General features: G+C 40.9%; 1 non-coding gene across 1 annotated transcript; it reads left to right on the top strand.

The window, feature by feature from the left end:
- The first annotated feature begins 4,167 nt into the window (after positions 1–4,167).
- LOC111758750 (small nucleolar RNA SNORA38) lies at positions 4,168–4,299 on the top strand. Its single transcript, XR_002792917.1, has one exon. It is a non-coding gene; the product is annotated as a small nucleolar RNA SNORA38 (small nucleolar RNA).
- Positions 4,300–14,307: the final 10,008 nt, after the last annotated feature.

Below are 14,307 nucleotides of genomic sequence, written 5' to 3'. Positions count from 1 at the left end.
TTTTTGCTCTTGTTTAGGCATCTGATTAGGGTGATTAGTTTACTCAGATGCTCAATTTCTCTGTCTTTCTTAGGGATGTAGTTGTGGGAGGCTGTGTGTTACTGCTCTTCTTTGATTCTTGGTTCAATCTGTTCTGGGTCTTTAGGATTGTCCCTTTTAGTTGCTCAAATCTGGACTTTGGACCCAGTAATGGTTTTAGATCCACTTCCAAGGGCCTTGGGGCAGGAGCCTGCAAAGGCCAGAAAAAGGCTCTCACTTACTTACTTTTAATTTCCTCACATGCACTTCCTTGGTCTGCCAGCAGATGGTGCTCTTTGACAGTACTCTCAGTTCAATGCCTGGTAGGAATGTGTCTGCTGCAACACAGATGGGATCATTGTGGTAGATGATCCTGCTGGAAGGTTAAGAGCCTTATAATTTAAACTTTCTCAGAGGCAGTTCTCCAACCTTTGCTGGCAGTCTTCTCCCTTTTCCCAGGTAGGAAATAATTCCACTCACCTCTGCACCCTTAACAACCTGTCCTGGTCAGTAGAGAGGAAGATTGAGAGGGTCGGATCTCTAGTCCCTTGCTGACTCCCAAGGAAAACAATGGTGCAGCCCCAACCAGCCTAGAAGGGCTCTAGGACACAGCCGACCAAATTTGTAGCTCAAAAGTGGAGTCAGCCTTAGACTGTGTCCCCCTCTCTTTTCTTTCCTAGGGAGGTGAGTGTCTGTGTCCCTCTTGTCAGTAGCTGACTGTCCCCCCTCCCCAAGGCCTGAGAATTCAAAAGTGTCTACGGGGTGGGGGAGGTTGTGGCAACCGTGGTTTTTAAGCCATGGTTTTACCATTATGATTCATTTCCTTTGCCCCTCTCTCTTCTGGGTGCTGTCCAGCTTTCCTCTCATGTCCTAAACACTAGATTTTTTTGAAAGACCATTTCTGCCTGTGCTCTAGCTCTCACAACTCTTAATAGTACTTAAGGTATTGTTCATCCTGTTTTAGAGAAGAGGAAACTCAAGCTCAGAGAGATCAAATCATTTTCCCCAAATCATATAGCTAGCAGATGATAAAACTGTAATTAATAACTTAGCCAGGCAGCAGACTTGGCCCAGTGGTAACGGCATCTGTCTACCACATGGGAGGTCCGCAGTTCAAACCCCGGGCCTCCTTGACCCGTGGGGAGCTGGCCCATGTGCAGTGCTGATGCACACAAGGAGTGCCCTGCCACACAGGGGTGTCCCCTGCATAGGGGAGCCCCACGCACAAGGAGTGCACCCCATAAGGAGAGCCACCCAGTGCGAAAGAAAGTGCAGCCTGCCCAGGAATGGTGCCTCACACACGGAGAGCTGACACAACAAGATGATGCAACAAAAAGAAACACAGATTCCCGTGCAGCTGACAACAACAGAAGCGGACAAAGAACACACAGCAAATAGACACAGGGAACAGACAACCCGGGTGGTGGCGGGGGGAGGGGAGAGAAAGAAAGAAAGAAAGAAATCTAAAAAAAAAAAAAAACTTAGCCTGTATGACTTCATATAGAACATCCCTTTTTCACATTGATGGAAGTATGTCTTTTTTATTTGACTGAAATCTTAAGATTATTTGATTATGCAAAGCAGTTGATCACACTTGTTTATTTTATCTGTCTCTTGAAACTCCTCTAAAATGAGAGTTAATGAATAAAAAATATATAAGCCCAAGCGATGAAATCAAAGGTAGATGGACCATCAGTGATGGAAACTAGATAGGGGAGCACAAATTGATTTCAAAAAGCTAAAGAAGGCGTAGCTTAGAGGGTTCCCAGAGAAGAATTTGAGCAAAAAGGAAGATCATTTAACTGATAAAACCACAGAGAACTTTGGACTTGAGGAATGGAGATTAGTGGGAAGGAATGAAAAGTTAGACTTAAGACAGAACTGAAAAAAAGACATGTATCTGATGACCCTTGATTTTCTGTTCATATTTTTTAATGAGGCTCTGAAGAGAGGATTGTGATGCCTGGTTTACTGAGGTATGTCACTTTATTTTCTTTGCTATAGTATAATCAAAAAGGAAGACAGCTATTATTTCCCCCTCCCCTTCTTAACTCTCTCTCTCTCACTCTCTCAGAATGCCTACAGTGAGGTTTTACCATGTAGGCAAGATATTAAAGGTTTATCCTCTGAATTAATCAAATCATCTTGTAGAAAAAACCTCCACATTTTGGGCTTTGTGGGCTCCCTGAGATAATTGCCTTCTCCCCCATCTTATCACTCTATAGCAAAGTTAAGAAACTTGTTCACAAACACAGAGCTCCCAGGCAGCCTTTCTGTGCCTCATTCTTAAATATAAATGAATAGACAAGGATCGTTAGTCATTTGACCACCTCCAATGTGTAAAACATAGACCAAGTTAGGCAAAAAGGCGAAATTACCCAGAAAGAAGTAAAGACAAAAATTATGCAGGGAACAGAAGAAAATGTGAGCTAGTTCTTGTAATTCAACAGTCAGCAAAAATACTCTTCAAGAATAGATGGAAAATAAAAATATATTTCAATTAAGCAAAAGCTGAGAAAATTTGTCTTAAGCAGAACTGCACTATAGGAAGTGTTAAAGAAATTTCTTCAGGTCGAAGGAAAATGATTCCAGATGGAAACTCAGATCTAAACAAAGGAATAGTGTCAATAATAGTAAAAATGCGGGTAAAAATAAAAGTTTTTTTTTTCCTGTTTCTTAATTTATTTAAAGGATTTTTGACTATTTAAAACAAAAATAATAGGAATATATTTTGGGGTTTATAATGTATGTAGGAGTAAAATATATGACAACAATATCACAAAGGACAAAAAAGGGAGAAAATTAAAGTACTTGCATTTTATGTGAAATAATATAATATTATTTGATAGCAGACTCTGGTAAGTTAAAGATACTTATAAACCTTAGAGCAACCACTAAAAACAATAAAATAAAGAAGTAACACTAATAAAAAATAGAGAAGATGAAATAGAATTCTAAAAGGTATTATTTAATCCAAAAGAGGGAAAGAAAGAGGTATAAAGGAACAAAGATATGGGACAAAAAGGAAATAAACAGCAAGACTATATACTTTAAAGCCAACCATATTAATAATTACATTAAATGTAAATGAACACTAAACAGAGAAATTAAAAGATAGCTATAGGGAAGCGGACTTGGACCAGTGGTTAGGGTGTCTGCCTACCACATGGGAGGTGCGTGGTTCAAACCCCAGGCCTCCTTGACCAATGTGGAGCTGGCCCATGCGCAGTGCTGATGTGTGCAAGGAGTGCCATGCCACGCAGGGGTGTCCCCCGTTTAGGGAAGCCCCACACTCAAGGAGTGCACCCCATGAGGAGAGCCGCCCAGCGTGAAAGAAAATGCAGCCTGCCCAAGAATGGCACCGCACACACGGAGAGCTGACACAACAAGATGACGCATCAAAAAGAAACACAGATTCCTGTGCTGCTGACAACAACAGAAGCAGACAAAGAAGAACATGTAGCAAATAGACACAGAGAACAGACAACTGGGGTGGGAAGGGGAGGGAAATAAAATAAATAAATCTTAAAAAAAAAAAGATAGTTATTGCCAAAATGGATTAAAAAAGGCAAACCACAATTTTCTAATATACCAATATATGCATTTTTACCATTAAGACATAAATAGGCTAAAAGTAAAAGAAAGCATGGGGTATAGAGGGAAAACATAATTCTACAAAGGACTATGGTATTGTGTTCATTTTCATATCCTATATTCATATAATTCAAAACTGGAGACAACCCAAAGGCATCCACAATAAGAGAACAGATAAATAAATTGTAATCTATTCTTATGACTGAAACAAATTACTGATACCCAAAACAACAAAAGAGTACTATATACTGTATAATTCAACTTATACCATCAAATTCTAGACCTGACAAATTTTAATCTAAATGAAAAATTTTAATTTTGGTTGCCCTGGAGTAGCTGGTGGTAGATGAAAATATTCTAAAACTTGAGAAGAGTGTGGGTTACATGGGCATATACATATCAAAAATCATTAAACTATATACTTATGATATGTGCATACAAAGTTACATCAAAAAAGGCAAAAAATATTAGGTACAATTCATCTCAATCATGGTAAATGAGCATTAAGCAATCTAAAGATAACCTGATGACGTGTCTACCAAAAAATATTGGTAACCCGCCTACAAAAGCGTGTCAGTGATTTCCTGTCATTGGACATGTAAGAATTGGAGGCAAAAAGATGTGGACTTGGAGAAGTCTGGAGCCCGCTTGCTCCCTGCAGTCTCAAGATCATCCTTTCCCACACAGAAAAAAAATAAACATTGGGAGCAGATGCAGCCGAAGTGGTTGAGTGCCTGCTTCCCATGTATAAGGTCCTGGGTTCAATCCCTGGTACCTGCTAAAAAACAAACAAACAGAAAACATTGAAAATATTAAAAATTCAGTGACAAAATTTAAAAGCATTCTTATCAAAGGCAAGTAAAAGACATGGATATCTACTAATTTCCATATTGGTCAATATTTTGTTGCACATTGCAATAAAGCAGGACTCTTCACTATATATCTTTTAATATTTTTTGAAGCATATGATCTTGATACACATTCCAAAATTAAATGAAAATACATTTCCTGCTGCATTAGCTCAGGAAAAAAATAATAGATGAGCTATAATAATTTTTTTAAAGACTTATTTATTTCTCCCCCTTCCCTCCATTGTCCGCTCTCTGTGTCCATTCGCTGTGTGTTCTTCTGTGTTTGCTTGTATTCTCATTAGGCGGCTCTGGGAACTGATCCTGGGACCTTTCGGAATGGGAGAGTGGCAATCATTGTCTTGCGCCACCTCAGCTACCTGGTCTGCTGTGTTTCTTATTGTCTCTCCTCTGTTTCTCTTTTTGTTGCATCATCTTGCTGTGCCAGCTCTCCATGTGGGCCAGCACTCCTGCATGGGGCAGCACTCCATGGGCCAGCTCGCCACACAGGCCAGCTTGCCTTCACCAGGAGGCCCTGGGTATCGAACCCTGGACCTCCTATATGGTAGATGGGAGCCCAGTTGCTGGAAACACATCCATTTCCTGAGCTATAATAATTTGAAACAAATACTGTCCTTTTCAGATGATATTACTATCTGTATAAAAGCCCAAGAATATCTAAAGACAAATTACTAGAGCTTACAAGAGACTTCACCAAGTTTGCGGGATATATGATCAACATATAAAAATCAATAACAATTCTATTTAACCATTATAATGAATTAGAAAATCTATTAGGAAAGAAAAGCAATCAAAATTACAAAGTACTTAGGAATATGCATAAGAGAAAATAGAGAAAATACAAAAAGATAAGTATAGGATAGAGCAGAATATCTGAATAAAGGAGAGTTTATCAGTTCTTTATTGATATGTAATAAAACAACCCCCAAAACTTAGTGACTTAAAACAATGATTTTTTCCCCCCACAATTATGTGGGTTGACCAGTTGGTTCTTCTGCTGGTCTTCTCTGGACTCACTCAAGCAGGGACATTCAGCTGGCATGTTGGCTGGGGACTAGGCTCAGTTAGAGCAAATGGAATGGTTGGGTTTCTCTCTCTACCTGCTTTCCTATCCAAGGCTTCTCCTCAGCATGGTTGTCTCTGGGAGGTTTTCGAAGAGGATGAAGGCAGAAACTACAAGGTCTCTTGAGTTTCTGGAACTTGCATAATATCATTTCTACCATATTCTTTTGGTCAAAGTTACAAAGTCAGTCCAGATTCTTGATGGGAGAAGCTATAAAGAATTTGTGACCATATTTAATCTACCATAGTTTGCCCTCTGGTTTTGTTGAGGAATAAAAAGCATAACCTTGCAAAATATCTAACAAGTCAATCCTGCCCCCGCTTCTGTGGATCAGCCTGTGAGGGCATGGCCTTGCAGGAGAATATCAAATAAATAACTCCTACCCCTGTTTCTGTAAATCAGCCTGTGAAAACATGGCCTAGTAGAAAGATAGCAAATGAGTGACTTCGCCCCCCCCCCACTTCTGTAAATCAGCCCGCAACCTTGCAGCTGCATTCTGCCTCTGTAACCCACCTGCTTGCGAAATTTCACCTAGCAACGCATTAGCCAATGAACAAAAGTTATTCTGATCCCACCTGAAATCCTATATAAACTTATGAAAACTGGAAGACAGGGCTCAGAATTTGGAGATTGACTCTCCTCTGGGCCCGTGAGTAATAAAACTGTTCATCCACCTTTCTGGAGTGCCAGTTGTGAGTTTCTACCGTTCAGAACTCCTGGCTTTGCTGTAAGAGTTTCAATCATTTACATTCCTCTCGCATGCTCAAGACCCTCAAAATTTTCATCCAAGTATAGCATCAGGCTCAAAGCCCAGCATCTGGTGATTTGCATTTGGTCTGGTCCAAACACGAACAGGGTGTCCTGGATATGCCTCTTTAGTTGTGGCTCTTCTGATGTTGATACCTGTGAATTAAAAACACAACTTACCTGTACCCCTAACCCTAAACATAGAATGGTGAGAAAGGGACAGGATAATACAATAGATACTCCTGTTCAAGAAGATGAAGAAGAGGGAGCATGTAGGGGTCATTGTTCTGAGGAATTCTGAAATCTAGCAAAGTGCATGTTGCCAGTACCCCTGGCTCTGGGAGTCTTGATGGGGTCAGTTTCTGGTCGATAAGGATGGTTTTCTAATCCTTTGTTCTCCTTGTTCTTGGCTCCACCTTCTAGAATCTTGCCTCCACTTTCTAAAACATCTTTCTCTTTCCATGGCCCAATGGCCCATGTTTTCAGCTGAGTAGGCTTCCCCGACTGCTTTCTGACTACAGGAAGTTGGAGCTCCTATTTCACCCAAGCTGGAAGTATTTTCCTAACCAGAACTCCCTCAAAAATTTTTGTGAGTTTCCCATGACTTTGACTGGGATTCATTCCATTCTCCCAAAGGCAACTCCGTACTCTTTTAAAGACAATCCTTTTTCTACTTTGGGCCATATGAGAGGAGGTGATGGGATGATGCCTTTACAATTCTTAGACGCACTTATTACTAGCTGAGAGCATCTTCTGAGTACCCCATTAAGTCTTTCTGAGATCTTTAAAAGGGAGTATTATAGACACACCCTTGATTTGCTTTTTACCCTGAGGCCATTTCTTACTTTGAGAATCTTTTGCCAGTTGGAAAGACTGGAAATTTGAAACAGTTTTAACTTAATTTCCAACCCAGCAAATCCCATGGTCTTGATATTTCTTCTAAATTCTGCTTGGAAATTAAATTTTCCTCCTTTTGTTCATCTCTTCCTATATCTTATCACATGCAGCTAAAATAAAGCCAATTGACACTTTCTACATTCTGCCTGGAAATCTCCTCAGTCAGAGTCACAAGATCATTAGTGTTTTAGTAACTATTGTTGTATATAACCATCCTGTTATGGGCTGATTTGTGTCCCTTAAAAAGTTATGTTGAGGGAAGTGGACATGGCTCAACTAATGGAATGTCCGCCTACCATATAGGAGGCCCAAGGTTTGGTACCCAGGGCCTCCTAGTCCGTGTGGTGAGCTAGCCCACGCACAGTGCTGCTGTGCACAAGGAGTGCCATGCCACATGGGGAGGCCCCCCCACGTAGAGGTCCCCCCCACACAAGGAATGCGCCCATAAGGAAAGCCGCCCCATGTGAAAAATGCAACCCACCCAGGAGTGGCTCCACACACATGGATAGCTGATGCAGCAAGATGATGCAACAAAAGAGACACAGATTCCCAGTGTCACCTGACAAGAATGCAAGCAGACATAGAAGAACACACAGTGAATGGACACAGAGAGCAGACAATCTGGGGGCAGGGAGAAGGGAAGAGAAATAAATAAAATAAATCTTCTAAAAAAAAAAGCTATGTTGAGTGAAGCAGATATAGCTCAGTGGTTGAGTGCCTGCTTCCCAGGTACAAGGGCCTGGGTTCAATCCCTGGTACCTCCTAAAAACACATACACACACACACACACACACACATGAATTTACTTGGAAATAGCTTCATCATAGATGCAATTAATTAAGATGAATTTGTACGGTGGGTGCATAATCCAAAATTAATGAAGACCTTATAAGAAAAGAAGAACTGACAGACACAAGAGAATAAGTCCATTTGATAACAGGCAGAGATTGAAGTAATACAGCTGCAAACCAAGGAAAGCCAACGATTGCCAGAAAACCACAGGAAACTAGGAAGAGGCAAGGAAGGATAATCTCTTACAGGTTTTAGAGGAAGTATGGCCCTGACAGCACCTTCATTTTGGGTTTCTAACTTCCAGAACTGTGAGACAATAAATTTCTGTTGTTTTAAGCCATGAAGTTTGTGGTACTTTGTTATGGCAGCTCTAGGAAACTAATAATACCTCGAAACTCACTGTCTTAACACAATTGTGTCTTAACACATTATTTTTCATGATATATAGTTGGTCAAGTGGTTCTTCTGCCTCATGTATTATTGGCTGTGGTGCTAGGATGGCTGGAAAGTCCCAAAGAACCTCATTCACATAACTGGAGAGAGGAGGTACTGGCCACCAGCCTTGGTTCTTTTCCACATGGACCTTCCCACATGGCCGCTTAGATTTCCTCAAAGCATGATGGCTGGATTCCAATTTGAAGCATTCCAAAGAAAGAGCTTCAATGTGCAATGTGCATATCAAGCCTTTGTTTGTATCCTAGTTGCTACTGTCCCAATTGCCAGAGTCAGTGTTCTAAGGAACAACACAGGAGTGTAGGAGTCAGTAGGTGGAGCTATTGGGGGCCACTAAAGTAACAGACTACTACAATTAGCTACATTTTCTATCTTCCAAGTCACTCCAGGGAACAGTTTTGCCAATATTTTCACTAGCACAAAACATGGGTTGCTTTCTTTTCCAACTTCAATAGTAGTTTCCTCATTGCTTTTCCAGGTTCCACTGAAAGTCTTCTTGCTACCATTCCAGCCTCTATTTACTATTCAGTCCCAAAGCCAATGGCTTTATGGTAGCACTCTGCTTTGGACACCAGTTTCTCTTTCAGTTAGCCTTTGTAGTATAATAACATGCTCTGAAACTTAAATTAACAACAATTTGTCATTTCACATAGTTCTGTGGGTTAGCTGAGCAATTCTGCTGGTTTTGCTGAGGCTCATTCACACAGCTGCATTCAGCTGGCAGGTCAACTGGGTGCTGAACTTGGTTGGGACAGCTGGGATGGCTGGGTTTCTCTCTCCGTATGTTCTTTCATGGGCTTCTTCACAGTGTGGTGGTCTCAAGGCCGCATTCCAAGAGGATAAAGGCATAAACTTGAAGCCTTCCTGTGACCCAAGCTACGGAACTTGCAAAATGTCACTTCTGCCCCACTCTACTGGACACGGCAAATTCCAAACCAGCCAAAATTCAAGAGATGAGCAAATAAACTTGACCTCTTAGGAGGAGGAAAAGAATATGTGACCATATTTAACCTACCACAGAGAATTATACCACGTTTTTAGATGGAAAGACTAGTTATCATAAAGATGTTAGTTCTTCTAAATAAATCTATATGGTTAATGCCAATAAACTCCCAACAGAGTATTTCAGAAAATTTAAAAAGGTTTTCCTAATACATATGGAAGAGGAAAGAGCTCAGAATCACTAATCCAATTTTGAGGATTTATTATAAAACTAGAGTAACAGCAATATATTGGTACAACGTTAAAACTGACTAATAAAAATGGCTAATAGGGAAACGGACTTTGGCCCAGTGGTTAGGGCGTCCGTCTACCATATGGGAGGTCCGCGGTTCAAACCCCGGGCCTCCTTGACCCGTGTGGAGCTGGCCATGCGCAGCGCTGATGCGCGCAAGGAGTGCCCTGCCACGCAAGGGTGTCCCCCGCGTGGGGGAGCCCCACGCGCAAGGAGTGCGCCCGTGAGGAAAGCCGCCCAGCGTGAAAAGAAAGAGCAGCCTGCCCAGGAATGGCGCCGCCCACACTTCCCTTACCGCTGACAACAACAGAAGCGGACAAAGAAACAAGACGCAGCAAATAGACACCAAGAACAGACAACCAGGGGAGGGGGGGGAATTAAATAAATAAATAAATCTTTAAAAAAAAAATGGCTATTAAATGTGAAGAAATGCTCAGTTTTCATAACTGTGGAACAGCCACTGTTGGTTGGCTATCCAAACACATTTTCCTTCTTTCTTTTTATTTTTTTTAATGTTTTTTTATTTTTATTTTTTTAAAAAAGATTTATTTCTTTATCCCCCCCCCCCCTCGGTTGTCTGTTCTCTGTTCTCTGTGTCTGTTTGCTGTGTCTTGTTTCTTTGTCCGCTTCTGTTGTCGTCAGCGGCACGGGAAGTGTGGGCGGCGCCATTCCTGGGCAGGCTGCACTTTCTTTCGTGCTGGGCGGCCCTCCTTACCGGTGCACTCCTTGAGCGTGGGGCTCCCCTATGCGGGGACACCCCTGCGTGGCACGGCACTCCTTGCGTGCATCAGCACTGCGCATGGGCCAGCTCCACACAGGTCAAGGAGGCCCGGGGCTTGAACTGCGGACCTCCCATGTGGTAGACGGACGCCCTAACCACTGGGCCAAGTCCGTTTCCCTTCCTTCTTTCTTGACCACATCTCTCCCATGCCCAATGACCAATGACCAAGCTCTTCTGGAAAGAGAAGCCTCCCCAAGCAAGAGTGTGAATATTGGCTAGTGATTGGTTTAGAAATGGGCATGTGATGCAAATGCAGCCAATAAGAAGTAGAGTACTTCTGCTGGGGGGGATTTCTAAGTAAGGGTTTTGCTTTTGTTTTTTTAAGAAGGTAATGGGGATTGAACCCAGGACCTAGTACATGGAAAGCAGGCACTCAACTACTTGAGCTACATCTACTCCCACACTTATGCTTTTCTTTGCCATGCAGAGGCCTGCACCTCACCGCACAAGTCTGTGACGCCTCTTTTCTTTCTTTTTTTTTTTTTTGCCAAGAAGTCCCAGGGATCAAACCTGGGTCCTCTAAATGGGAGCTCAATTGCTTGAGCCACAGCTGCTTCCCCTAAGTAAGGTTTTGAAACTTTTTAAAAGGTAAATGAGGAAAAAGACGTGCCCTCTTCATCTTTTGCATTCTTTGGAAGTTGTTATTTGAGAACAGGATCCCTGTAGCTGCTGTCTCTTGCATCCATGAAAGAACTTAGGACTCAAAAGCCAACACCCTGAGGACTGCCGAGGAAAAAGGTGGAATGCGCCAGAATTCTTGATGTCATTGTGCTGGTCCAATAATCTGCTCTGGTTATTGGATGGTGTACAGGGAAAGGAGCAATTCATTTGAAGCCCACACTATATTCAGCTTAAATAGAATGCATCACAACCCAAAGGGCTTTATGCAACAATTTACCTTTATGATTTAATACTTATTATATACAAATATAAGAATGCAAAGGATCTTCATGGAAAACAATATACTTTTTAAAGGTATATGTTGCAAATGAGTTCTAGTATAAAGTGTCTTAATAGATATAACTATTTACTTTTGGTAAGTTAGACTCTGTGCACAGAATTTTTTTCAGAATACAGAATTTGTACTTGTGGAAAAATTTAAACTGAAATGATCTGAAATGTGTGCAAATGGAACTTGAAGTGGTTTGAAAGTAAATATAACAGAAATTCAAAACCTGTGACAATGGCAATCCTCTTAAACTCAAGAAGGATTAGAATGCCAATAGGCAGTAAAATGTTTTTTTCTAAAACTAAACAGGAAGGTCCCTCGAACCAACAGATTCCTGCATATACAAACACAAAAGGAAAAGGCACCTTCTATTTTTACAAAACAAAAGTAAAGTATATTGTGGGGAAGTGCAACTTGCAGAAAACCTGAAGTCAGCAGAACAGAAGCAACTGGTTCACCTGAGAGGAAAGAGATCCCTTCATTCTGAGCAGTTTACTTTGGTGAACGCTGCCACCGCTGACCATAGATCCTCTTCGGTGTTGGCCTTCAAATATTCCACTTCAGGGTTTTATACATGTATGTTTTGCCTAGTTAAAAAAAAAGTTGTGTTTAATGAAAACATTTGTAAATTTTACCAACATAGAAATAAATAAATAAATAAAAAGGCAAACAAACAAACCGAGAAGCTGCCCTACCCTCTTGGTGGCTAAATCATACTGCTCATCCAGCAAAGGAGCAAAGGCGTTCTCCAGGACATCCGAGGCATGGGCTAGGTATATGAGGGCCAGCAAGCGCTTGTCCATGCGGTGAGGGCCATTCACCCATTTGTCAACAACAGCTTCCTGTACCTTCTTGATGAGGCGCTGCTTAATGTTGTTGTTGGTGAGGGGGTGTGTCGTCATGTCAAAGAGGAGGAAGTTCTGTTTCTCTGTTGTCAAAACACCCTTTTCCACCAGGTTTCTAGCTAGTCTTTACCTCAGGTTTCATAACTGATAACGTAATTTTAATTGATTTCAAGTCTTATCTAAAGAATAGACTTTACAAGTTCAAAAAGAATTTTAGCTATTATTTTCTTTGTCCTTTAATATGGATTAGGGGAGCAGATGTAGCTCAAGTGGTTGAGCGCCTGCTTCCCATATACAAGGTCCTGGGTTCAATCCCTGGTACCTACAAAAGAAAAGGTATTGGGAACAGATGTAGCTCAGGTTTTTGAGTGTCTGCTTCCCATGTACACGGTCCTGCGTTCAATCCCTGGTACCTCCTAAAAAATTTTTAGGGGGACGGGATAAGGTATACGGGAATCCCCCTATATTTTTGATGCAACATTTATGGAATCTAAAGTTTCTTTCAAAATGAAATTATTTTGAAATAAAAAAACATGGATAGCAAAGTGTGTTCATGGTAGCTGGTGTGCTTCCAAAGAAGTGGAATACAGAAAGTGTTCTATGTTAGTCTCTGTTCCTAGAATGTGAACTCCTTATGGGAGAGGGAACATATTTTATTAATCACTGTAGTTCCAGCACCAAATATATTTCCTGGAACAATACTTGCTCAATAAATATTTGTAAAAGAGAATGTATGCAAGCATACCTTGGAGATATTGTGGGTTCAGTTCCAGACCACTGCAATAAAGTAAATATTGCAATAAAGCGAGTCACATGAATTCTTTGCTTTCTGAACTAAGTTTAATGTAATATTCTAAATTATTTGTTGTCATTTCAACAATGTTCACAGAATCTTCACCAGGAGTAAATTCCATTTAAAGAAACCACTTTCTTTGCTCATCCGTAACAAGCAAGTCATTATCTGTTAAAGTTTTATCATGAGATTACAGCAATTCAGTTACATCTTCAGGCCCCACTTCAAATTTTAGTTCTCTTGCTCTTTCTACCACATCTGCAATTACTTCCTCACAACTGAAGTTGTGAACCCCTCAAAGTCATCCAAGAGCATAGGAATCAGGTTCTTCCAAACTCCTTTCATGTTAATATTTTGACCTCCTCCCATGAATCGTGAACATTCATAATGGCATCTAGAATAGTGAATCCTTTTCATCAACTTCTCATTTTATTTTGCCCGAATCCATCAGAGGAATCAGTATCTATGGCAGGTCTAGTGTTATAAAATCTATTTCTTAAATAAGACTTAAAGGTTAAAATGACTCCTTGATCGAGACAGAAGGTTATTCCCAGGCCTTGAGGCTCAATGGAGCTTGATTTCTTGCATTTCAGAGTTGCTTGGGACTGTTGCCTCCTGTCTTCTTTCCATTTTCTCCCTTTCAGAATGGGAATATCTATTACTGTTACCCTATGCATGCCCCCTCTTTTTACTTTTGGAGCAGATCACCTGCTTTCTAATTTAAGAAGTCTACCAATGGAAGGGAATTTTACTCCTGGGTGGATTATATCAAGAGTTTCACCATACACACTTTAAGAGATTTAGGACTTTGTGCTGATCATATGTATATGAGAATATAGGTCTGAGTTGACAATTCTGGGGATGTTGAGATGAGCTGGCTGTATATTGTGTATCAGATGGGCACTAATCTTTGGAACCAGAGAGAAAATGGTGGTAGGCTCAATAATGGCCCCAAAGATATCCAAATACTAACTCCTGGAACCTGTGAATGGTACCTGTGGTAGTTTGGAGCTGTACACCTCGGAAAAACATATTATTAAACTTAATTCTTAAAACAAAACAATGACAACATAATAATATTTCCAATAATAACCATCACTCCTTGATCCATGGAAAGCAAAATGGATATTGTGTTAGCAATACAATACCTGTGACCAGGTACATTTTCAATAAGCAGTAGTATTATTTTGAAAGGAAACTTTTTTTCTGAGCAGTAGGTTTCAACAGCTGGGCTTAAAGGTTATGTTGTAAACAGATGGGCTGTCATCCAAG

The sequence above is a fragment of the Dasypus novemcinctus genome, chromosome 2, assembly GCF_030445035.2.
Source record: "Dasypus novemcinctus isolate mDasNov1 chromosome 2, mDasNov1.1.hap2, whole genome shotgun sequence".
NCBI classification, from domain to species: Eukaryota; Metazoa; Chordata; class Mammalia; order Cingulata; family Dasypodidae; genus Dasypus; species Dasypus novemcinctus.
This window is presented reverse-complemented; position numbering and strand designations above follow the sequence as displayed.